The 27,511-nt window shown below is 35.9% G+C and overlaps 1 protein-coding gene and 1 long non-coding RNA gene across 5 annotated transcripts in view; one reads left to right on the plus strand and one right to left on the minus strand.

Annotated features, from left to right (window-relative positions):
* Positions 1-27,511, plus strand: part of LOC150096422 (uncharacterized) — a 92,287-nt gene that overhangs the window by 30,346 nt on the left and 34,430 nt on the right. Inside the window, exons 1-2 of one of the 4 annotated variants that reach the window (XM_090409323.1) lie at positions 20,904-21,126; positions 26,998-27,097. The exons of 1 other annotated variant lie outside the window; for it this stretch is intronic. The gene's annotated coding sequence lies outside the window, so the exon portion shown is untranslated. Of the gene's footprint in view, positions 1-20,903; positions 21,127-26,997; positions 27,098-27,511 lie in introns of those variants that run through there. 2 more of the 4 variants (XM_090409325.1, XM_090409324.1) reach the window with 2 other exon arrangements.
* On the minus strand, positions 1,558-21,512 carry LOC150096424 (uncharacterized). Its single transcript, XR_016549948.1, has 3 exons — positions 21,406-21,512; positions 16,260-16,479; positions 1,558-1,880 (listed from the first exon to the last, which is right to left on the minus strand). It is a non-coding gene; the product is annotated as an uncharacterized LOC150096424 (long non-coding RNA).

Raw genomic sequence — 27,511 nt, forward strand, 5'->3', positions numbered from 1 at the left:
ATATTAAGCATTATGTCATTATTAACTTAATAAAAGCTACAAAATTCAGAGTTGTACAATAGAAAATTCCCTCATCAAAATTAATTTTTTGGTATTTTCTTACTATAGAGACTATAGTTCAAGTGGCCTTCATTAATGTGTGCTGGGAAGTTTTTTTTTATGATCTTTTGATGGTAAGAATTTCTTTCTAAAGTTGGTGCACTTGAAGAGTTTCTTCTTTAATATAAATTCGAGTGTTCTTTTAGATCTCCTGGAAAAGAAAATTTCTTACGACAGATAGAACACTCGAAGTATGTTCATTAGTATGAATTCAAAAATATCTTTCTAGATCTCTTGAATTAAAAAAAAATAATTTAAGTCAGAGAGTGGTTACTCATTGGTATGAATTCTGAAATGCTTTTTAAGGTTTTCTGATTGAGAAAATTTCTTTTCACAGATTGGACAAATGAAATGTTTCTCATTAGTGTGAATTCTTTTGTGACGTTTAAGACTGGATAAACAAGAAAATTTCTTATCTCAGAGAGTACATTCGAAAGGTTTCTCTTTAGTGTGAATTCTTAAGCGCATTTTAAGATGATTTGACTAAGAAAATTTCTTTTTACAAATTGTACAATCATATGGTTCCTCATATGAAGGAATTCTGAAGTGTTCGTTGAGAATTGATTCGCTTTTAAATTTCGTACTACAGATACTACACTCGAATGGTTTTTGATTAGTATGAAAGCTTAAGTGGCTTTTTAGAGATCCGGATTTTGAAAATTTTTTTATCACAGATAGTACATTGCAATGGTTTTTCATTAGTGTGAATTTTATGTGCATTTTAAGAGTTGATGAATAAGAAAATTTCTTTTCACAAATTGAACACTCGAAGGGTTTCTCATTAGTGTGAATTCTTGAATGAATTTTAAGTTGTCCTAGGCGCAAAAATTTCTTTTGGCAGATTGTACAATTATATGGTTTTTCAGTAGAATGAATTCTCAAGTGTTCCTTAAGATATGATGCTCACTTAAATTTCTTACCACAGATAATGCACTCAAATGTGTTTTCATTATTATGAATTCTAATCTCTCCAGATTGTGAAAATATTTTGTCATAGACAGTGCCAATAAAGCAATCTTCATTAGCATCAATTGTTTTATCCATCTGAAGAATTGTTAAATAAGAAAAGTTCTTCGTTCATTAGTAGTGCCGATGTAATTGTGTTTTATGATATTAAAGTGTAATTCTTTCTACAGATGTACGGAATTTTCATTGTTATGTTTCCTTAAGTAAAATAAAATAAAATGTTTTCTTATGAAATGAGTACACTCGGATCCTGAATTCCTAAATGGTTAACAAAATTTTCTGATTACGAATGTTTCTTATCACATTATTCATATAGAAGAAAAGCCAAGTATTTGGATGAATTGTTAAGTGTGGTTTACGTTCTTTTGTTGGTAAAAATTCTTTCATCACAAGATGAACTCTGATAAATTTTTCCACAAGTTCCACATTATGATCAAATAATCATTTGCGAATATTTTGGCAATAAGTTAAATAGTCTTCATTTTGTTTCTTTTTAAAAATATTTCTCTTTATTTAGCATATCAGGTCATTTATTTTCGTGTTTCTGAATCTGAATGTTCTCTGTTTTCAATCCTTATAATCAATTGTTTGCTGCCATTTTACTCTTGAGAAACTGACAATTTCAACTCATTCTTTGCTAGGTTTCTGGAAGAAATAATGGTCGCACATTATCAGCATAGACCAGTGCAATGTTTCGTTTAGTTTAAATAATTTCTTCTGCTCTTCAAATTTTATTTCCGATTCCCTGAATAATTTTAGTTAGTTTGGGTAAATTTTGTTTATTTCTCCATTCTTTTTTCATGAAATATGGTTCACTACAAAAGAAAAAAATAGCATTTCTTATTCAATGTACAACAATAAAAAGAGAAATTATTTGAAACAGAAAAGAATTATGAAATTAATTGTGGTCTAATATTCTGATTTTTGAATACATTTATATGCTTTCTTAAATAATTAAACAAGTGATATTTATTAATTTTCTATTATATTTGTAGTAGTTATGTAAAAAAAAGGAGAAGACGAAGAAAGAAATGCAGATGATGTGAATACCACCTATTGCAGATTAAACAACAGTAAAAAAGAATTCTACTTTAATACTCATATGTCATTAACATGCATAAAATCTGCAAGTTAATCTGATAACAAAATCTGAATTCAAATGAATTTTTGTCTACGTGTATAGTACTCAAGTTTTTCTCAACCTAGCAGTTTCAATTTGACTGATTTTAGAGTATCGATGTGCATTATCATTTATTATCCTTTATCAATAGTTATAGTTTACTTCACTTAAATGGACTTTATCACTGTATTTTTTTTCCATGCCCTATTTACTCACCGAAGTTCTTAATTTCTTCTTGGATGAATCAGAAGATCATGCAGTTTGTGGAATTATTTGTAAGGATTTCTAATAGCACGTACACATCGTAACTATACAACGTAAAAAAGAAATAATGCATTGTCTGGCCATCTGTCTGGTTTTAAATTACAAATCATCTTATTATTTAAACCAAGATTTAGAGAATTAACTAATTCAGAAAATGTGCCATCCAGGTCGCTGTTAATAACAGAGAATTGTTTATTAAAAATTTACCTATTTTCTATGAAATGGCAGTTCAATGTACTGTAATTGCAGAAATCTCACACACACACACACACACACACACACACACACACACACACACACACACACACACACACACACACACACACACACACACTACTGTATATTTACATTACATTATATACGTGATTTGTTATGTATATATATTATACAGGGTGATTCGAAAAGAATGGACTCAATTTCGTACGACTATATTTCCTCAACTATACATCGTATATGAATGATCTACTTAACAATTGAAAGAGGGCGCCCTAAAATTTGAAATACTACCGCTAGAGCGCTTGCCTAGCGCACAGCAGTGCAGCAGCGTCAGTTGTGTGCAAAATGGCTACCTCAATGAAGATCTGCAGCTTCATTTCAAGCCTCCAAGATCTGATCTCAAACCCTGCGACTTTTTCTTGTGGGGATTCGAAAAAGAAGCAGTTTATGTTCGACCTCTACCAACAACTCTGGTTGACCTGAAAAACCGTATGAACACTGCGGTGAACTCAGTGACGCAAGACATCCTTCTTCGGGTATGGGATGAATTCAGCTACCGTCTTAATGTTATCGGTGCGTGGGGGCACATTGAAAATCTATAAATTTTAATTGAATATATATTAACTTTATTTTAAGTATAATCAAATATATTTTACATCATATTTGTCACTAGTTCTATGTTTGATATATAAACTTACAAAATTGAATCCATCTTTTCGAATCACCCCGTACTACAGTATGAAAGAAATAGTTGCTGTTAAGACATAGTATGATTACATATCGAAATTACTTGTAGTTATGCTGATTCGGTGTTCAGGGTGTTACTGTGCGTGTCACCTTCTTTAATTATAATTGGATTAAAGTTGTTGTTTATGTTTATTAGACAGATTTCTAGTTATTCTAAGAATAATTTAGGAATTTATTTGAAGAGAAAATATTCAAATATTTTCAGTATTTGAGCCATAGGTATTTGTAGTTCTTGTCTTGTTTTTCTTTACTTGAAAGACACACCCTATTTTTGTAATATGGTGTTAGATAATCGTTCAGCAGAGACAGGGCTTTCTTTCTAGGAACAGTTTATAATTTTAACGATAAATTGTTTAATTAACTTTGATTAACCTTTTTTTTTTTAGCCTGTTCGTATCTACAAACCAGTTGCACAAGCTTCCTTACGACACGGTGCATTGTCTTGCTGAAAGAGACAATGTTCACTTCTTGAAACGCCACAAAATAGGAAGCATTGCTTTCTCCAAGGTGTTCAAATACCTCTCAGTGTTGAGGTTTTGTGGTATCATAAACAGAAATCCAAGGCCAAACAAGGATAAACAGGATCGCATCATTCCACCGCCACGCCACCTGCGAATTTCATAGTTGTGGTCACGCACTCTGCTATTCTGCTAAGAGGCGTTCACCGTCAATCTGTAAAACTTACACCAATCCATTAGCTCAGTTGAGCGCGTAGCGGGATTCGTCGATCCATTACAGAGCTTTCCAAGCTGCCAGATTCCACTGTATATGCTCTTTGCACCACTGCAGATGACATTGCATGTTGGTTAGAGTAATGTAGGGATTGCACATGTGATTCTACTATAGTAATCGAATGTTCTGAACCCTGCCTGTGAATAATTGTTTGAGGATTCGTCTTCTAGTCGATTCCTAGGACTCCGCGTTCAACATGTCGCCCGAGAAATGCCAGTTTTTACATATAATTCTTTGTAGTGGCGAATGATCACCTTCGGTAGTGAGATAGGTAGCCCAATGAGGTTGCACTTGTAGTGGACTCCATGCACATCCATTACATGGAACGACTGTTGACCTGGAATAGTTTAATTTTTCAACGATTTGCCGAAGAGATTGGCCTATAAACAGGTGTTACTGTGAATCCTGTCACAATGCCTCTGTAAAATTTCGCAAGTCTTCCTCCCCACACTCATTCGGAGACAGTTACAATCCCTTGGGAGCATCATATTCCTCCAGTTAATACCAGCTACAAAACAGGAGTCGTTACATTGCACGATGGACTTTCCCCATTAGGGAGTCCATTGATTTCTTTCCAAGTAGTGCATTGAAGCCTATTGGTATTCTAAGGATATCGAAGAAGCGTAATTTTCTTTCCGTACTTTTCTATCGACATGGGGTATTTATACAGGGCCATACTTACTCTTCTCCCCAGTTGATAGCGTGTACAAGGCACCTCATTGTTTGTTGTTTGGGGCCCTTAATAAATTGGGATATATATATATATATATATATATAGGAGATTGAAAAAAGATGGCGGCTCGTGTTGTAGTGTTTAGTGTCGTGTATTATTGATAGTGAATTATAATCGAGTTTGATATGTTTTTAGCGATTTATAGTTATGCTTAATCATTAGGGTTAGTAGTTAATTGCTTGCTACCATAATTAGTCACATATTTTCCTCAGTGCTTTATCTAGTAGGTAAGTTAACCTTTTCTTTCTAAAACAACGGCGATACGCTAGGCTTACTGCCATCAGCATCGCCATTGTGTTATAGAAACTGTCTATTACCATAGTGCGGTGGAAATGGACAGCATGTACTGCTCCGCAGAACAACTTGCGGATCCAACCACAGATGTACCGTACGAGGACCTCACCTTTAAACAGCTCCTGGCCATTTTCAAGCACATTGGAAATCTGCTCCACACAAAATGGCCTGGCAAGGTAGTAGTTCATGAAATCCAAGAGGTTGATGCTGACGATACTCAGCTTCTTGAACTGCTTCAGGGCGGCGCTGCTGAGGAATCAGCGGCGGCTGATGATCATTCCCGCACTGACCATGCTGATGCTAATTTTCAGGAGGTTCGCGCAAGAAAAAAGCGAAAAACCGCGACCTCTGAATCACCAATAATGGATGTTGTAGTAGAAGATGGCTCTGCTGCAGACTCTCCTACCTCCGCAAGGGAAAAGATCCCCCCGATTATTCTGCGTGAGAAGAAAAAATGGATGACAATAAAGAACATGATGTACAACCTAAAGATTTCGTACAACAATGCAAAGAATATCACAGATGGTGTCAAAATCCACCCCAACACTGTCTCAGATTACCGTAGGTTGACAGCAGAACTGAATTCTAGAGGGGTCCAGTACCATACTTATTCGCTCGGCTCCGAAAAAAATCTTAAGATTGTAATTAGAGGCGTACCTGAGGATGTCTCCACAGATGAAATCATTGCGGATCTGCACTCGAATGATTTACCACCAATCAAGGTCAGCAGAATGACCAGGAGGGACAAGACTCCAATGCCACTGGTGCTGATCGAAATCAGTCAAGCCCACAAACACATATATGACTTGACAACCATCTGTGGATTGAAAATCTCGGTAGAACCGTTAAGGAAGAGAGCTTCTACTGGGCAATGCCACAGATGTCAAAAATTTGGGCATGCCCAGAAAATGTGCAGGGCAGAGTTCAAGTGTCTGAAGTGTGGGGTTGGTCACCCAACGAACACCTGCTCTAAACCAAAATCTACCCCGGCTAAATGTGCCAATTGCGGCGGCCCTCACACATCCAACTACAAAGGATGTTTATATAATCCACGTAATAGGAGGTCAGAAGAGGGAACATTCTCTCCTTCCATTAGCTCACCTACATCTGCAGCTACTTCACAGTCTCCTAAAGTTCAGAATAAAGATTCAGAAGCCCATCTGCCGAAAACTGAGTTCCCTCAAAAAACAACTCTAAAAAGGCAGTCCAGGTCATATGCGGATGTAACCCGCCCTAAACAGACATCCCTAGAACAGCCAGCTTCACGCCCAAATTTGACAGCTATCATCACCGCGTCCCTGGCAAATATGCTATTAGATTTCAGCAGATCTAATCCTTCACAAAGTTCTACTAACAGATTCCTCAAAGACACCCAAGTCATCATTTCAGCGCTCACTAATGAACAGTAAAAAATTAAAACCAGAATCCTTAGAGATAATAGCCTGGAATGCCAACGGCTTAAGAAATAAGATCCTAGAACTTAAAAATTTTGTCCATAGACATCGGCCAGATGTTCTATTACTAAACGAAACACATCTAAGACCAGCAGACAATCCCAAAATCTACGGATATCAATCATATAGAACTGACAGATCAACCCACAGAGGTGGAGGCACAGCAATTTTCATCAAGAACTTTATCTCACATCACTCCATAAACCTTCCTCCTACCTCCACTCTTGAGGTCACTGGCATTGAGATTCTCACGAGCTCAGTAGGCAAATTAAAAATTTTTGCAGCATACCATCCACCACAAAAATCATTACTATCTTCTGACTTGAATGCCATATTTGATACTGGAGAGCCTACCATTGTGGCAGGGGATCTAAATGCCAAACATCCTACCTGGAATAGCCACTCCACTAACAAAAATGGACAGATACTACAGAACTATGCTGATTTCAACAACCTTCACGTAATAGGCCCTGCTGATCCCACCCATCACAACACTTATGGTAGGGCTGATGTATTGGACATTGCCATACTGCAGCACATTAGACTCCAATACAATTTAATGACAATCAATGATTTATCATCAGATCATAACCCAATACGATTAAAATTAGGAAATCTTGAAAAATTATCTCCACCCCCTCACTCATTTATTCCCTGGGAAAGGCTCTCCAAGATGCTTCCAAAATATATTGGTCCTGTTCCCATCATTAAATCAAAAGAGGAAATTGAGATAGCTGTCAAAAATCTAACAGAACAGATCACAGCAGCCTGTGCAGCAGTTACTACCCCTGTAACTACCCACAAACCCAACCATCTGCCCGAAGATATTATGAATCTGATTAGGGAAAAAAACAGGGCTAGGAAAAGATACCACAACACTAGGGCACCACAAGACAAGCGGATCTTAAATAGGTTAAATTCTGCAGTGAGAGACGCACTCGCAACTCATAGATCTCAACTCTGGGAAGAAAAACTGACCTCCATCTCCACTGATAACCACTCTGTATGGAATCTTATCCGTAAGATCAAGAACAAAAACAAACCTCTTCCCCCTCTACAAACTGATTTAGGCCTCATCCACACTGATGCTGAAAAAGCCGAGGCAATAGCGAATCACCTTGAAAAACAGTGCAAACCTGCCTACGACCACCTTGACATTAGTCATATTTACAAGATACACCGTAATGTCAGATATTCGCTCAATTCTGCTCCCACACAATCCACTCAAATCACACCCACCTCGCCTGCTGAAATATATGCTATTGTTCAGAAATTCAAAAATAAAAAGGCTCCTGGACCCGACGGTATCTCCAACAAAGTTATAAAACTTCTACCTCGCAAAGCTATTGTTCATTTAGCAAACATAATCAACTCCATACTTCACTACAAGTATTTCCCTTCCTACTGGAAACTGGCGTACATAATACCAATTCATAAATCTGGAAAGGATCCCACTCTGCCACAAAATTACAGACCAATCAGTCTCATCTCTAATCTCGGAAAAATTGCTGAGAAGGTAATTCTTACAAGGCTTCAAGATTCAGTACTCCAGTTAAACATCCTGCCTGAGGAGCAGTTTGGCTTCAGACAGTTGCATAGTACCACTCAACAAATACACAGATTGGTGGAACATATCATTACAGGTTTTAACTGGCGTCAATGCACTGGGGCTGTTTTCCTAGACTTAGCCAGTGCATTTGACAAGGTTTGGCATTATGGTTTGCTATACAAGCTTATATCATCCGGTGTTCCAATCGGAATCATTCAACTCATCAAGACATACCTCTGCGATAGGCGCATGCAAGTGAGATTAAGTGGAGTAGTGTCTGCACAGAAACACATCTTGGCTGGAGTTCCACAAGGATCCTTATTAGCACCGATCTTATTCTCCTTATACTTGCATGATATCCCACACAACCCATTATCTTCAATTAAAGCTCTTTACGCTGATGACACGGCGATATTGGCCAGATCATTAAAGCCTCATTTAGCCATCAAGAAACTGCAAGAAAACCTACTACAAATAGAACAATATTTTGCCAAATGGCGACTCCAGGTGAACCCTCAGAAGAGCGTAGCCGTCTTATTCTCTAGAAGATCAGTGCTTCCTAATGAAGATATTCTCCTGTTTAACACAAAAATTCAGTGGAAAACAGAGATCAAATATCTTGGTGTAGTAATGGACAGAAAACTGACTTTCAACTCCCATATCAAGACTCTCTGTGTAAACACGTCAAAAACCATAGCCCAGCTCTATCCGCTAATAAACAGAAACAGTAAGCTGAGCACTAGAATCAAACTTCTCATATATAAACTGATGGTTCGTCCAATACTCACCTATGCCTCACCGGCCTGGAGCCATACTTCAAACTCAAATATCATTAAATTACAACGCATTCAGAACAAGTGTCTCAGAATGATCCTGGGCGCTCCATGGTTCGTCCGAACTGTCCGACTGCACCGGGACACGGAGGTCCCCTATATCTACACCTTCATGCAGACTATAGCAACCAAATTCTTTTCAAAGGCAACTGTGCACCCTAACAGACTGATCCAACTGGCTGCCGACTATGATGCTATGGACTACTCGAAGCACAAAAGACCTAAAGCCATCCTCAAACCCCTCACTGAGGATTAATCTCCTAGCCTGCTGAGGGCGAGCAATTAGCTCATAAACTCTTTCTACTCACAGTCTCTATTAAGATAGCCGGGAATATGAAAAGCTTTTGCTTCACCCGTTAAGCCAGTAATGTTACTATGTTACTATATATATATATATATATATATATATCCTCACGGGCCACTCCAGTGACTACGGGAATACGGGCATGGCAAACAGGAAGAACCTGAAGCTGAACCATGCCTTACTTCATGTAATATACACCTGTTATATTATCTGTAGACTGATCCCTACTCTTCTTTCCTTCTGTACTTCTTTTCATCTTGCTCTTTCCCTCAATGCTATTAGAGTATTCGAGTGCTAGTTGTGATTCTTTCCTGTTTTCCTATTTCATGCCTCAAGCAGTGGCTATCGGCCCATCCCCATTTAAAAATAGTGAAGACAAATCTGAATTCTATACCCCATCGATCTTAGCGCGGGTTTCCTAGGGCCACACTGGATGCTATGTTCATTGGACATCCAGCGAAACGTGAGCCAGCTAAACGAGCAAAATTCGTAGAAATACAAAGAGTTTACTACGAAAAGTGCAGCATGGCTGAAAATCGATGTCATGCAGTGCTTCTATTGTTAAACCCTCTCAGTTAGAGGATTTCAGAAACGAATGTTCTAAGTTTCGCTTGAAATATATCCAAATTCGGAAATTACATTCGAAAGTGTGAATGCAACAGCGCAGTTTCATTATCAAACGCAATATATTTAGTGAACTTGAGCTTGAAGTGCTGAAAGTTCAAGCTGTAAATGTAAGCTGTTCTGGCCCAGAACGGATCGAGAGCATGAGCGTAGCAGAACCAGATTCCAATGTGCTGAAAATTTAGAAAATAAAAAAATAGCTGAAAGGTATATATCAGAGAAGGAACGAGAACTCACCGCAAAAATTACCGAGCAAATGAACAACAACGTGGAACGAATAAGGCTTCCAGTATACCTCAAAAAAAGATGAAGGAACTTTTACAAGATTCCAATAAAGTTGCAATGACTATTTCTACTGGAACTATTAGACAGAGGAATCAACTTATTTACTCGACAGCCTATCTAGTAACATCTCAATTAGGCTATAAGATTGGTGAAGCCGAAAGCAGTTGATTTAAAAACCAAAATGGAAGCATCGACTGGAGAATAAAATTCTTTAGCTTAGAGCAGAGGTGGGCAATTTTAAAAACCTTGAGGAAAACAGCCGAAAACCAGGTAAATCTGAAATAACCTCATAAAGCGGTATAATATTGGAACACGGTCTACTGATGAAATAATAGAGGAACTGGAGTTGAAAATAGTTGCAATTGCAGCTAATATAAGATGATACAGTACAGGCATTGAGGAGTAGAAGCAAAGTCGATGTTTCTTTCAAATCAGCACCAATATTACAAGAAAACTCATAGCTTTCGGAATGATAATTTTAAAGAAAATATAAATATAAATACTAAAGACAAAGAAAATACACTTAAATTTTGGCAAAGCCTATGGGACAACCCTAAAAGGCAAAATAAATTGAATAAATTAAGACCAAATCTCAAGAACGAAAAAACGGTCCAACTGAAAATAACAAGTGAAATGTTTCAAAAATAACGTGAAAGCATAAAATATTGGTCAACACATGGGAAGAATAAATTACATGGCTACTGGTTGAAATATCTAACAGGATTAAACGAAAGATTACTAACCGATTTAACGATGTTTTAGAAGGAGAAAGCCAAAAAGAGTGGCTCACAGCAGGTAAAACGTTTTTGATCATGAAGGATAAGGAAAAATGTCCAAAGCTAGAAACCTCCCAACCAATAACCTGCCTGCCAACAACTTTTAAGTTACACCACAGGTTAACTAGCTGACAAAATATACGTCTAACTTAAAGCAAATTCATTTCAGCAAAAATTCTAGAGGCACAAAAGGCCATTGCTGATGAACGAAATGATTTTGAAAAATTGCAAACATAGAAAACCCATCTTTCATATGACTTGGATAGATTATAAAAAAGCATTTCATTCAGTGCCTCATAGCTGGATTTTAAAATGCACAGAACTCGTCGGTATTAGCGAAAACGCACAGAAATTGTTGCAAACCAGCCTGGAAAATTGGAAAAAAATGTTCGTCTGAATAAATAAGAAATTGCGGAGATAAACTTAAAAATGGATATTTTTCAAGGAGATTCATTATCTCCTTTATTTTTTTACTTGTCATTGATCCCATTAACTAGAATTCAGTCAAGATAGATCAATGGAAAATGTGTATAAGAATATTCACTGCCATTTGTATAAAATGTAGTGGCTTAAAATATCTAAAGACGATTAGAAGCATAAAGTTGAAAAAAGTGATCGAGAATGAAAAGGCTAAAATACTCTGGGATTTAAAAATCGAGACTGACAAAAGCTTGGAATGTGATACAGCTGATGTAACAGTTCTTGAAAAAGGTTAAAAGAAGAGTGTTCGATTTATCGAAATATCGGTACCAGGAGATAGCAGAATTGACGAAAGGAAACTGAAAAAATTTCAAAGTATCGCGAGTTGCAAATCGAAGTTCAGCGAATTTGGCAAAAGAAAACGAAAGTTGTTTTCATAATAATAATAAGTGCTTTAGGTGCAATCCTCAAAACACTGAAAAAAAAAAAATCTAGAAGCACTCGAGTTAGATGGATTAAAAATCGGGCAGTTGCAAAAGGCCGCTTTATTTGGCACAGCATTCGTATTCACCAGAAGGTATTTCCACAAGTCATAAGCCCTGTAGGGCTCAAATTAGTGGAATATAACCAGCCTTTTACTTTAAAGCTGAATCAGGCTTGGGTGAATATTATATATATGTGTGTATGTGTGCATATATATATACAGGGTGTTCGGGATAAATTTGACATATTTATAATTAATTATATTTTTCCGTAAGTTACATGTATTAACACACACTTCTCTTCATTTAAAAGTTTGGACCCTTCTTCATTCATATACAAGATGTCAGAAAGGATGGATAGCTGGAACCCACCTGAATCATGGAAGAGAATAACTTGTATCATGATGATTCGTGCCCGCCATCAAAATAAGGATATTACGACTGCTGCCCAATGCTCCCTGAATACAGTAAAAACAATCAGGCATGAACTAGAGACTTGCAATGGTGACTACGAGGATGTAGCAAGAAGAAAGACCCCTAGCAGACGATCTGATTGCGTTCGTACAGCAGAATTCCTCGCAAATCTGCAGGAACAGGTGTTGAAGAACCCTGGCATTGGAATTCGGGCTTTGTTCGTGGAGTTGCTAACTGTAGTCAAGCCCTGGATAACAAGGGTAGCCAATGGCAGGCCGTATGTATGGCAGCAGGATTCGGCCCCTTGCCACACCTCTGGGAAAAGTCAAAAATGGTTGTCTGAAAATTTCTACGACTTCACCAGTCCAAATGTTTGGCCTCCAAACTCCCCAGACCTTAACCCCATGGATTATTTTGTATGGGGCGCAGTTGAAAAAGACACCAATCGCACTTCCAGTAATACAAAAGCCCAGTTAATGGATAAAATTAAAACAGTTTTTGCGGCCCTTCCCAGGGAGACTGTAGCATCAGTTTGTTCGAGGTTCCGAAGCAGAATTAAAGCTGTGATCGATGCTAATGGTGGTTATTTTGAGTAAATCTTGTTGATAGTATTGTAATTAACTCTGCCTGTAATGTTTTTTTGTCAATTCATTAAATTTAATAGATACAAAGAAGATTTTCTTTTTCCTTACGAAACTGTCAAATTTATCCCGAACACCCTGTATATACACCGTTTCGAAAAAGTCACCATGATGTGATGAGAGCAAGCAGCCCATGTTATTAACATATAGGACTTCTTTTCATTGCAATGACTGCAGCAATCCTAGTCCTGCACGTAGGTCGGACATTCCCTGTCCTCACCAGAAGCTCTAGTTCATCCCAGAGACAATCATTAGGGTTCATCACTCCATAACACAGCTTTCCAAAGAAACTGCAGAAAAACATTCAGAACCGAGGTTCACAACACAGGTTTCAATGTAGGACCGCAATATGCAAGCCTCACATTAAAACAATCCAACATGCAGCTTTGTTCAGTGGTGCAAAGAGAGTATTGGATTGTTTAATGTGGGGCTTGCATATTGCGGTCCTACATTGAAACCCGTGTTGTGAACCTCGGTTCTGAATGTTTTTCTGCAGTTTCTTGTTTCGTTTTATGTACGAAACTCCGCATTCATCGTGTATGAATTATTATGTAAAACGCTATTCATTTCGGCCGATGAATAGCGTTTTACATAATATCCTTCGTAGCACCCTACAATCACGTTCGGCGAGTGTCGTGCATTGCAAATAACATCTTGCAGTTGACTCCCTGTGTCTCTATCTACAGAAAATACGGTGACACTGATTGTTGCCACTGGCCCAATTTGTGAACATTTTGCATATAGGCCTCATACGTGGCATCCTATCACAACGCTCCTTTCAAACTCGATCATTTCCCTTCTCGCAGCAATTTCACCGGACACAAGTGAACTGACTTGGGAGCATCATATTCCTGCAATTGATACCGCCTACAAAATCGTGACTCATTACATGGCATGCATTTTGTCCATGAGGTGTCCGTTGACAACTGATATTGTATAATTATTTCAAATATTTAAACATTTCCTCATTTTTTTAAACTATCAAAATATTGAACACACGCCTCTACAGATATAGGATACCTCCAGGAATAAGGAAAAACCAACCTATTCCATAAGATTTCGGTTCCGACGCCTAGATTTTAAAAAGTAGGTCTACGCTTGAGAGTAAATGAGGATAGGATAGGATATGATCAAAATATGATTTTCTCATAAGAGAACTTCACTGTTCCAAGGATGCTCAGAGAATATTTCCTACATAGCATAATAAAGAGGTTTCACCCCTGGTTTTTTCATTAAACTAATAGAACTCAGATTTCTCGATTTAAACTAGATCACGAATACATGATTTTATTGTAAAGTAATGGATCTCTTAATGTATTGCTTATAACAATAGTGGAATTTGACGCCAATTCAAAAGGTTGTTATTAGGCAGCTCAACAGTTTGGTAAACACACTACTTTGTATTTGCTAATGATGATAATCTTTACCAATCTCTTCATGCATTCGTTTAATACAAAAAAGTGAAGAATATTAATTGCTATTTTAAAGATGTTTTTATCCATGCCTGTGCCCATTAATGACGCACGGTTTTAAAGCAAGTTAATCTAACAGATAACATTGAAATCAGCAGATTATATCTCATCAGTTAAGCGATGTATGAAAAAAAAAACAACAACAAACAAATAGCGTACACGGTAAGCTCAAGGAAGAATCAAAGAGTGTTAATTTCATAAATAAATCCAGCACTTTCGTTGGAAAGATAAAATTCACTTCCGAGTGAAATAAAAATAAATAAAGAAAAAATTTCTTTATTTATTTTTATTTTATAAGATAACTTACATACATAGATTAGAGAGATTGAAATAGAGATTTGACTGCTGTAAGGTATGAGATTCTATGTCATTCTTTATTATTTATTATTATTTATTTATTTTTTTTAATGATGGTAAAGCCTAGTTTTTCTGTTTGAGTAGTTGTGGTACTCAAAAACTATGACCTCACACTGCACAGGATTAGGTGATTTGGAGTACGATATCATCCGGTGCACCATTATGAGAAAACTCCCCAATCTCCCTCAATCATCGAATGTCCCATCGGTTGTAATATATATTTAAATAAATTCCAATTTCATTTTTTTAAATCTTTGAACGCTAATTCCATTCTTTACAGTTTTTCTTCATTATGTAAGACCTTCTGATATCAGAGTTCTCTTTTAATGAAACTCATCTGAATAATCTCTTTCTTATCAGCAGACCCGCAATTCTGTCATTGTCTCATAAAGAACAGTTAACTGGTGAGGTCTCTTTTGACCTACCTGATATCAAAAGAATGCAGTCACGTACAATTATGATCATATTCCTTGTTACATTCGTGACCACACAAGGCAATATTTCGGTTCAGATTTCAGAATCTCTCGTGTGTAGACATAATGGATGTTGCTATGAAATTTGTGATATTGAGGGGAGAATTGAAACATATTTATAGTGATGGCATTTGAACACCTACTGATTACCAATGAGCATGGCCATAGTTATCCACTAAGCTCCTAAGGCAATATCTGGAAGTGGAAAGTTTGGAAGGTTGAAAACACCAGCAGTATTGTATAACACTGTCTTTTTTAAGTGCACATATTTTCTTGATTTATGATGTGTTTGAATAAATTTAAATTGTAAAGACAGAAAAAAAATCAGAATATGACTTCTATTGTTCACTGTGTTTGCTTTATCCTTATCTATGGCTTTTCATTGTTTTCAGGACAATAGTTAGGCCCTTGGCTCTCCACAATTTTTGAGAATCCAGGGAACATGTAGGGTAGTCTTAACTACACTCAGAACAGCAGGATGCTATCTCCTTTCTTTGCAGTCACCCCACTTGGCTTCGGTTTAAATGACCTTGACACTCTCGGCTAAACCTTCCTGCATTAGTCTATAGCGGGAGATTCCCGTTGAAACAACGTTGCAACATTACTCTCCTCGGACTAATTCCTTTATGTGAATTGCTAAAAAGAACTGTTTTTCCTTAGATTTATCGTTAAAGAGAGAGAGAGAGAGATGCACATATATTTTACCATAAATTAATAGTAGCACGGCAAATAACAGATGTCACCAAACATTAATAAAAGAATCATAAACACATGTAGACTTAATGTTACTGTTTATAATAAAAATAATAATAATAACAATAAAACTTAAGAAGGAAGTTATCAGCAAGAATATCATTATGCAGGTTGGATATATTTTCATTCTTTTTCGGAAATGTTGATGTCCGTTCAGCACGTGATGTTTATAACTTAGTTTTAGTTGTTCACTTACATTTAGGCATACACCATTAACTTGCAAGAGTATAATAATTCAGTCGACTGCTTACCAGAGTTCTCGATCAACGCTAGAACAGACTGCAAGCGAATTGTACTGCGGGCACTCAAATTATTTTATAATGAAATTTCTTCAAATGCTGGGATTCTCCCTTCTCCAAACCTGGTTCCATTCGCTAGAGTAATCAGCTCATCCATGGACTTTGCTCTCTTCTCCCTCAGGCGGTCAAGGATAGAAGTATTCAATAAACACGAAATTGGTTCATATCGGCACTGTAAATTGCTCAAGATATAAATAACATAACAGGTATCGTTCAAGTACAGTGCATCTACAGATGTGAAATATATAATAATATGAATAACTATAATATACGATATAACGGTGGAGTTCAAAAGAATGAAGAAAAGAAACATATCATTTAAAAATTATGTTACTTTACTTAACAATTGTGATCGCGGATTCCCATCAGGGTGAAACATTGTCCATGGCAAATCATTTTGCTTCACGTTGCACCGTGAAGTTGCAACTGCGCATCTTTTACAACAGATTATCCGCTCAGGCTGATCAAATTCTCCAACACTCACATCATCAAACCATTTCTGCACATGCATCACTTTGTGGACGGATGCATTGTCGTGTTAGTACAAGAAATGTCCATTATGGAAGTATTGGCAGAAAGTTACAACACAAAATTGGCTACAATGTTCTTATTGACCGCAACGTTGACATTCCCTAATCGCGTGAACTCCACCCTACGCTTATCGCTGCTCTTGATGTTAAGCTTATGAGCGGCTGCGAGGTAATGAAAATCCATGTTCTTAACCCAACGAATAGTGGTGTTGATGGTTTGCTTGCAGAGGTATTTTGGAACTCAGTAGCTGGTATTTCAATGGCGGATAGGCGATTTCTCTGTGATACACGTTATTCCATAGGTTTTTCGTTTATGGAAATTCTTCGCAGATACGACATCGCGGAAAAAATTCTTAAATCTATATAAGCAAACATGCTTACAGCACATTACTTTTTACATCACTTAACTCAATGTTTTCAACACCAATCAAATCCCTCTTCATATCAGGACCACGTTGCAATTAATAGGTTCTCTTTCACCTTGGCAGTAGTAATTCCTTGGGTGATATCTCTAAATGTCAAAGATTACACCGTCTGTAAATGCACTGTAAATTGACCTATTTGATGCGTCAAAAGTGTTGACGCATCAAATGGGTCAACCCTTTATTCCGTACTAATCAAAAACCGTTTCAATGCGTCAAAAGTGTTGACGCATTGAAATCGTTTTTGATTAGTACGGAATCATTTATTACACAAGATACACTCGAAGGATCTCCCGTTAGTGTGAATTCTTAAGTCTTTTAAGACTTCCTTAAGAGAACTTGCTGTTGAGAATTTCTGATCACAGACTTGTAGCTATATATACTGAATGCTAAAGTGTGATTTAAGATTTCCTGGTATTTAAAATTTCATATTATACTTGGCACACCGGAATGGTTTCTCTTTAGTGTGAATGATTAAGTGTCTTTTTAGTGTGAATGTTTAAGGACAGCAAGAGGATGGAAATCAATATTAGATTACTTTATATTAAATGAAAAGACATCAAAATATTCACTAGTTGTTCGAGTTCACAGAGGATACGAAATAAGCAATGACCACTTCCTTGTTAAAATAAAATTAAGATTACCACCTAAATGGCTACAAGTAACAACAACAGAAAGAAAATATGAAATTTGTTTAAAAACAAGACTATTGAGTGACACAAATGTACAATGGCTATATGAACAAAGAATTAACCAATATCTAGATAAAATAAAACAAAATGAAGAAATAGAAATAGAATGGCTTAATATAAAAACGATACTAAATGCAGCAGCAAATGAAAGCTTAAGAAAGACCAAAAAATTCAATAAAAGGAAAAAACTGATGATCTGGGATGGTACAATGAAAGAAATAATCAAAAAGAAAAAAGAAGCCTACCACAAATGGGTAAACAGTAAAAGATTAGAAGATGAAATAGAAAATAAAAGAATAAGAGCCATAGCTAAAATAGAAGTCAGAAAAAGACATAGAGAAGCATGGAACAAATTTGTTTCTAATTTAGAACATGATTTATATAAAATAAGACCCAATGTATATAAGATTTTGAAACACCTAAATGCAGATACCGAAGAAAACATAAAATTAAACACTGAATTGAAATTAGAAGAATTTCTAAATTACTACACAGAATTGTGGACAAAGAAATAATTTAAAAAAGGTAACTGGCAAACAATTAACGAAAATGAAAAGGAAATAACTGAAGAAGAATTAGAAATCAGCCTGAAAGAAACAAGAAACGGAAAATCACCTGGAGAAGGTAAATTAGGTTCAGAACTTTATAAATATGCAGGAACAAGATTCAAAGAAAGAATCTTATTATTTTTAAATAAAATTTATTCAACTAGTATCCCCCCCACCAATAGAATGGAAAAAAGCAATTGTGATTCCTATCTTTAAAAAAGATAATACAGATGACCCTAAAAACTATAGAGGTATCAGTATACTAAATTCCTGTTACAAAATATATAGCAGAATCTTAAATAGCAAACTAATGAAATATTCCGAAAACTTTATTTTAGAATTACAGAATGGATTTAGAAAAGGACGACCATGCATAGACCCGGCCATTTGTCTAAAATTAATAATAGAGAAAGGAAGAGAATACAATTTAGAAACACATATTGCATTTATTGACTTTGAAAAAGCATTTGACAAAGTTAAAAGAAACATATTATTTAACATATTAAAAGAAAGACAAATACCAAATAATATCCTAAAAGCTATCACAAGTATATATGAAAATAATCAAATACAAATAAGATTAAATGACGGGCTATAATATACGAGAGAGATAAACCAAGGGGTCCGACAAGGATGTCCCCTCTCAGAAACTGTTTTTAATATCTACTTAAATGAAATAATAATAACATGGAATAAAAATTTACATCAAGGAATTAAACTTTCTCCTACAGTAAACTTAAACACTCTCCTCTTTGCCAAGGACAAATAATAATTACAAATTCTGAAGATAAACTACAGAAAGCTATTTTAGATCTGAATGAGATATCCAGAGATTATGGTATGATAATATCAACAGAAAAATCAAAAACTATGACCTTTAAAGGACAAGATCCAGCAAGAACTAAAATAGTAATAGATAACAAGATCTTAGAACAGGTGAATTCATTTAACTACCTGGGATGTACGATCACATAATATAAACGATATAAACGTAAAAATTGCAAAATATTTAAAAATAGCAGATGTAATTAACCCTATATTTAAACCAAACCTAGTTCAAAAACAAACCAGACTAAAAGTATACAATACATTAGCCCTACCAGTCTTAATGTATCGAAGCGAAATCTGGACAATAAAACAAAAGGACAAACAAAGATTAACAACAGCAGAAATGAAATTTATGAGAAAAACTGCAAAGTATACCTTATTATGAAAGAAGTAAACAAGATCCAGTAATAGAAAAAAATTACAAAATATAAACATAAATGGATGGAACACGTTCAAAAAATGAAAACAGAAAGATTATCAAAACAAGGTTTAAAGTACAAGCCACCAGGAAAAAGAAAAGCAGGATGTCCTCTTAAACGATTCAACGATGACTTCTTAGGCCTGAACAGGCCATACTAGGCCTAAATCCTTGATAAGCATGATGATGACGATTATGATTCTTAAGTGTCTTTTAAAAGGATGTGATAGATAAAAACATTTCTTACAGAATTTCCTTGTGCACAGTCTGTGTTTAGTACGTATTAAAGAGAGACCGTTGCATATTTCACTTGTGGCAAATATGCAACACGACATCAATCTGATCATCAATCGGCAACTGGTAACAACATATATATTAGTAACCTTGAAAAAAACAAGTTAATGATAAACGAAAACCCAGACCCTCACTCATGGAAACTACACATCTCATTACCCAACATTGTTCTTCCTATCCACAAAATAGCCGACTAGTCCCTGCGTTTTAGTTTTTGCACGATTATACAGTAAAAAAAAAAAAAAAAGTATTCTTAGAGAGATATGCATACTACAGTAATTATATCGATACTAATAGTATTGTTTTTATTATTATGAACAAAAATTATCAAGTTACGATAAGATTAGGTGATAATAACAATTTGTTAATTCAAATATTGTTATAAAGAAGGAATTCTTAAAGATTATAAAGGTTACAAAGATATAGATTAATAAAAAAAAATAAATTAAATAGTAAATAAAACATGGATTTTTGTTTGTTTTTTTGTCAGCACGTAATATATCTTAGCAAACACTTATAACGTCGGAAATGAAAATGCTCTGAGAGGTTATAGAGAAGGACTCGCTATTTCAAATGTAGTTTATTTATTCATTGATATTTTTAAATATTGTAAGTTATTTCGTCCGCCCTTTTTGAGAGCACTGTAGTCGTGTGTATCTGTGACCATTCGGCAATAAATTCTTATTTGAGTGAAAACTATACGCTAAAACAACACGCTATTTCGTCTGCTTTCTCCCTGTGAAATTTCACTGCACCAATTGAAAGCCACTTTATGCTCATGCGCAATTGAATAGTGAGTTTCCAATTTGCACTCAGGGTCTTGACTTGTTAACGGCGATGTCGCGTTTACACAAAGTTTTTTATTCCGTGCGTTCCCATTAATCTTTAAATCGTTTGAAAGCTTGATTTTATTTTTTCCCCATGTGTGTGTTTCTAAGCAGTAAGTTTCCCATTCAACTTTGTCATTGGAGTATCAAAGCAACTAACCACAAGATATCTTCACAGTATTGTGCCAGTCCTCAGCGAGGGTAACCTGTTGTGTTCTTTGTCATTGAATGTTTCTCCCAACTCTACTTAAAGCGGAAAAGTAAGGAATTTAATTTCTTGGCTATTATTTATGAGCGCAAAAAATCTTATTGCTTCAAAAATGCTTAGTTTTATGATTTCAAAGAACGAGGAAAGTAAAATACTGTATACGTTGCGCAGTTGACCCTTGAAGGATGCAGTTCGAACTGCGCGGGACCACTTATTCGCGTTTTTTTTTTTTTATTTTTTTTTATTTATAATAATAAATATATTGGAAATTTGGGTATGGTTACTTGGAACCATTCCCCGTTAAAAGGTAGCATATCAGGCAATTTCTTACCTTTTAATGATAACAGCGCAACTCATAAAAATTCCGGCTCGTTACTGGTTTGTGAATTAATCCATTTCCAAAATCGGACTTGTTCCCTTCCAACGGGCGGTTTTAACATGGTAGTCTAATGAAGACCGAGGGGACGCATTAATGCGTGAGCAGGCGCCTCGTTTCCGTTCGTAACTCGATGTGACGTCACTGGAAGGGAATGAAATGGAATTTACTCAGAGGTGACGTGGCTCTTACGCCAGCAGAGAGCGCTCTCGTATCTCATATGGTCGCTTGCGGGAATCTGCGGCAGAGCACACCAAATCCGCCGCATGCAGATAACGTCCGTGTGACTATGGATGGATGTTATGGATTGTACAGAAATATACGGCCTACGGTCTCTGTGATGCTCAGCTCTGCAGGCTGGCGAGGAGGTTATGCAGACTATGGATTGTACAGAAATATTCGGCCTACTTTCGTTAGGGGAAACCTGTATTCACGTATATGCAGTTCGTATTCAGTGTTATCATTATTGGAGTAAGATAAGAAACAACATTTCACTTACTGCAACAACAACATGGTGTAACAAAGGGACTAGTTTAAAAAAAAATTGGAGCAAAAAATCAAAAACTACAGTCCTAATTAAGCGCCCTCTATCTAATAAAAAATAATAATAAATGATTATTTACTTATACTCCTGTGTTCTGATATATACCGTCAAAATTACACAACCTGTACGACGAACACAAAAGGCTTTCTACACGTTTGAGGATTCTTTGTGGAGACGATATCGTAAACAACACACGACAATACGGTTAGTAGATAAGTAGAAGTTGAAATTGGCGCTGCAACTGAACAGGCTAGCCTTCTTAAAGAGGTGTTGAGACACTAATGTAATACCTAACTGTGTGAAAATTTAAAACAAGTTCCATTCGGCCAAAGCCCATATTTATAGACGAGCGAGTGTAACGTTATTACGAGAGTAGATTAACGCCACTCGCATTGAGTTATCAAAATTAAATTCAACCATCAACGAGCTACGTGAACTACTATTTAATATTTTAAACACGGCCCTGTGGGGAGTCCTAGACAACGTCACCGACGCTACAGCTAGAAAACAATTCATCAAAGTCAAAAACCTGCCAGTAAAAGTTAGAAAATCTCCAACAACGCAGTGCTACACAACCACCGCAATTACAATATCGCGTCTGTGAATTTATCATCTCTTACCTTAACCAAAGAAGCATTAGTGCTTTAAGTGGGGGGGGGGGCGCTCAATTTTGCCGTTACTCCCAAACAACCAAACAAGTTCCAAAAGCCGAAATAATTGCGTCCTTCGAACGGGGAATAAACGACCTGCTTTCAGGTCGTTTATTCCAATAGCATACGTTTAGATGTGGCCAACATCCTAATCCAGTCTAAGCCTCCCAAAAATAATAACCAGTTTATCATAACAAAAGCAGACAAAGGGCACGCAACCGTGGTGATGGACACCAGTAGCGCACTCAGGATTTAATCTTGGGGAGGGGGGGGGGGAGCCCGAGTTGAGTAGGCGATTTGAGAATACACACTACGCATCCCATACAACCTACGACAGAGCATCTGCAATAATTCATAGGTAGTATAGAAATAGAAGACACGACATCGCAACATAAATAAAAAAATGAATTTTATTTAGGAAAAGATTTTTTTGGAAAATTTTCTAGTGTTTTTTTTTTTTTCGTTTTCCTTTTGGGGGCCCGGGCCCTCTGGTCCCCCTCTGGCTGCGCCACTGATAGACACAACAGAATAGGAAAACAAAAGGTACACACTTTTACAAGACCAGTCAACATACAAAATTATAGATCGCAATCCCACAACATACAAAAGAATAAGGTTCATAAATTACTGAAAAATTTATTCCTAGCCTAAAGAAACACTAAAAAAATTGAAGCCCTTCCATGTTAAATCACCCAGGATATATTAGGTACACCTTACGCCAGTGTTTCTCATCCTTTTTTGGATCATGCTCCACTTCAATGTTTCAAAGATTTTGATGCCCGCCCCCCTCTCTAGCATAATAGTCAGCCAAATTCTGAAAAAGTATAATATAAATATGTATATGTACATTTTCTATTCCCCCCCCCCGAATATTCAAATTGCCCCACGTTGAGAAACATTGCCTTACGCCCGATTGTAGATAGTATGAATAGTCCCACAGTCAATTCTCACTCCATTGTCAAAAATTCTGCCCACCTAGAAAGTATTTTAGAAAACCATACTTTAATGATATATTTGATATATTTGAACTATTTAAATTCACAATATGCGCAGTTTAATTCACATGGAAAGGGAAAATATACAATTAGATGGGACACCTATGGACCCCCCTATTAGCCAACTTCAAATATAACATCTGGAAAAACTAGTTATCAATACACCCTCTCTCAAACCAGCACTTTGGCTATGTTGACGGTGTGCTTGATATTTGGTCACATGACCAAAGACACATTGGATACATTCTTAGTGCATTAAACAGCCAACACCCAAAAATTCACTTTACAATGGAACTGGGAGCTAATAACTGTCTGCCCTTCCTGGATACACTAATCCCATGTCTTCCAGATGGTTCCTTATCATTCTCAGTTTTTAGAAAACCTACACATACAGGGAGATATTTACACAAACATTCACACCATCACCGTTCTCAACAGTATGGTATCTTAAAAACGCTAACCCACAGAGCGAGAGCAATCTGTTCCAATGACAATACTCATGCTGCTGAACTGGCTGACTTATGCCACACCTTCTTCGCCAATAGCTATAATCCCCGTAAGGTAAACAGAATAATAAATGCTCCCAAGAAACACCTCCCACTGTCCACCATGGAACACTGCAACAAAACTGTCACCATCCCATACATAAAGGCACATCGGAAAGATATCTAGAATTTTCAATAAGCATCAACTATGCACTGTATTCAGACCATGTGCCATATTGGCAACTCTCATCCGTTTACCCAAGAACAGCATCCCTTCTTTATCACATCCAGGAGTCTACGAAGATCAAGCTTACTACAGTCAAACAGGAAGAACTGAACATCCACATCAGTGAACATAAAAGTTACACTTTATGTTCTTTATACTTTACAATTTATACATTCTAATCCCATACACTTTATGGGATTAGAGATAAACTTGGTTATGGATAGATGAATGATAGATGAATTAATATATATATATATATATATATATATATATATATATATATTCAAGATACCAAGTAATTTATATAAACATAATTTTAATCCTATTTCTATATATATACAGTATATTAAGTTCGAAGAGAAAATTTACAAACAAAACGAAGAAGGACCAGCTATGTGTAGCCCCCCTGTCTCCAATACTGGCCAACATTTTCTTCGAGGAAAAAACCATCTCTAAAGAAACATTAAAACCAAGAACATGGCTCCGCTAAGTAGATGATATATTCCTTATTTGGAGCAAGGTGTAGAGAATCTTCATATCTACCTAAATCATTTAAACAACTTCCACTAAGACAAAATTTACCGTTAAGATTGAAGAAAATGGTTCCCTTTCATTTTTAGACATGAAACTTATTAAGATGTCTGATTCTTTAAAAATCTCAATCTTCAAGATATCAACACACACGAGTAGATGCATCCTCACATCAATAACCCGCACAAAAGATAGGTATCATTTCCTCATCGGCTCATCGTGCTTGCTCAGTATCGTCCGATGAACTAAAAAATGAATTAACATATCGAGAAAAAACTTTCTAAAATAATGGATACTCTTCCAAAAACATTAAGAGGGAACTATACCAGCTCCCTCGAAACAACGCAGCGTTCCATAACAACCCCAGGGTTATATTTCTTTACTTTACATCAACTCGCTCTCCTCGAAACTAGGAAGAATTTTGAAGAAATTTAATATTAAAACGTGTTTTTCAACTCTTCCAAAACTAAGATCAGTTCTAAGCTAACCAAAAACAGGCTCATAACCATCTTCAGTTCCCTGGTGTATATAAGGTAATATGTGATTGTGGGAGGCCAGACTGAGAAGTCATTCCTCCTACGGATAGAGGAACATAAGAGAGAGATTTCATATAACAGAGTCAGAGCAAGCGCACTCTCAAATCACGTCTTATTTTCAGTGAACACAAACGATGAAGGCCGCCAACACGGAATACATTGAGATGAAACATCAAACGTTAATATTTGTCACGATGAAGTGGAACGGCACATAGTTGAATCTAAAGAAATTGCCCTGGAATCTAGACCAGTGTGTTTCAACCTGTGGTCCGCGACAATTGGACAAGTGGCCCTCAGGCAGACTTTAAATAAATAAATAAATATACCTTTTTTAATTATCCAAACAAAACAAATTAAAATTAAATAAGTAAGTAAAAATCATCGAAATAAACTTGATACTTAAAAAAATCAACAAAAAGCAGCAGAATGTTTTCATCCCATAAAAATTCTGCTGCTATTTGGCTTAGAACTTACTGCTAATTGGCTTAAAATTAGGACCTGTAAAAAAAAAGCTAATGAAACAGGTGTTGCTAATCCTAATTTTGATACACGTGTTGTAACGGCGAGTAAATCTCATATCACTAAAGTAGAATAAACAAGCAGTTCAAAGAAAAAATACAGTTGGAAATATATGTTCATATTTGGAATTCGGGTTTTCTTGGTGTGGAATTAAAGTGAACAGAAATCTCAATGTGTTTTGTGTTATGAAGTGTTGTCGATCGAGTGAATAAAACCTGCGAAACTCTAACGACATTTAGAAAGTAAACATTGTGGTGTGAAAAATAAGCAAATTGAAGTTTTTCAGCGACGCGTAGGGATAGGGACATTAAATCATGGGAAAGATATAGTTTCGGCCATCGGTTCAATTAATACCAAGGCACTGGAAGCATCCTCTCTGTTAATTTTGTGCATAGAGAAAACAGGGAAACCTGTTTTCCCTGTTTTTCATAATTGGATTAATTCATAAAAGATGTGGTAAAAAATATGTTTGTCAAAAAGGTACTAAAAGATGTTGATTTGATTCATCTTTCAAATGACACTGTCGGTCGGAGAATTAATGATATGGCAGGTAACTTAGAATCTCATTTAATCGAAAGAGTTAAAAAGAGCCCTTATGATGCGTTACAAATAGAGAAGACTACTGATGTTACAAATGATGTGCAGTTAATATGCAACGTAAGATATGCGCAGGATCAGTGGCGATCACTGATAATTTGAAGTGGGGGTGCTGCATATACAAAAAAAAAAAAAAAAAAAAAAAAAACTTTTTTTTCCTAATCAGTAACGAATTTATTAATAAATAAATTTACATATTAAAAATTGCTTTATTAAAAATATTTCATCCTCACCGCGAACAAACACCAATAATAAAAGTTTCGTATCAATAGCAATGACAAGTGCAAACGAATATCGGCGTTACATCGCAGTGCATTTGTTTCGTGTAACGATAATTTAAAAAATATAATTCTTTTCATATTTTCAAAAGTGACACTCATAATTCATCCTTGTATCTATAATAAATAAATATATGTTATTTATAACAAGTCTGATGGCCAGACAATTTATTATTTCATTTTTAGATTGGGAGCTGGGATTTTGCTGTGTGCTGTTAGAAATGCTTACAATAAACCCACAAACTGCATCACTTCTGCTTCATCCAAGAAGAAATTAAGAACATCGGTGAGTAAATAGGGCACGAAACAAAATACAGTGATAAAGGCCCATTTACGTGAATCACGCTATAACTACTGATGAAGGATAATAAATGATAATGTAAATCGATACTCTGAAATCAGTCAAATTGAAACTGGTAGGTTAAGAAAACTTCGAGTACCATATAAGTAGACAAAAATTAATTTAAATTCAGAGTTTGTTATCAGATTAACTTGCAGATTTTATGCAAGTTAATGAAACATGAGTATTAAAGTAGCAATTCTTTTTTTACAGTTACTGTTGTCTAATAGTAGCATTCACATCATCTGCATTTCTTTTTTTTTTCTTTTTCTTCTTTTTTTTTCTCGAAATTAGTACTCCAAACTTAGTAGAAAATTAATAAATACCACTTCTTTAGTTATTTAAGAAAGCATATAATTG

This window comes from Typopeltis vanoorti, chromosome 19, assembly GCF_054136105.1.
Source record: "Typopeltis vanoorti isolate ZY-2024b chromosome 19, IOZ_Tvanoo_1.0, whole genome shotgun sequence".
Lineage (NCBI taxonomy): Eukaryota > Metazoa > Arthropoda > Arachnida > Uropygi > Thelyphonidae > Typopeltis > Typopeltis vanoorti.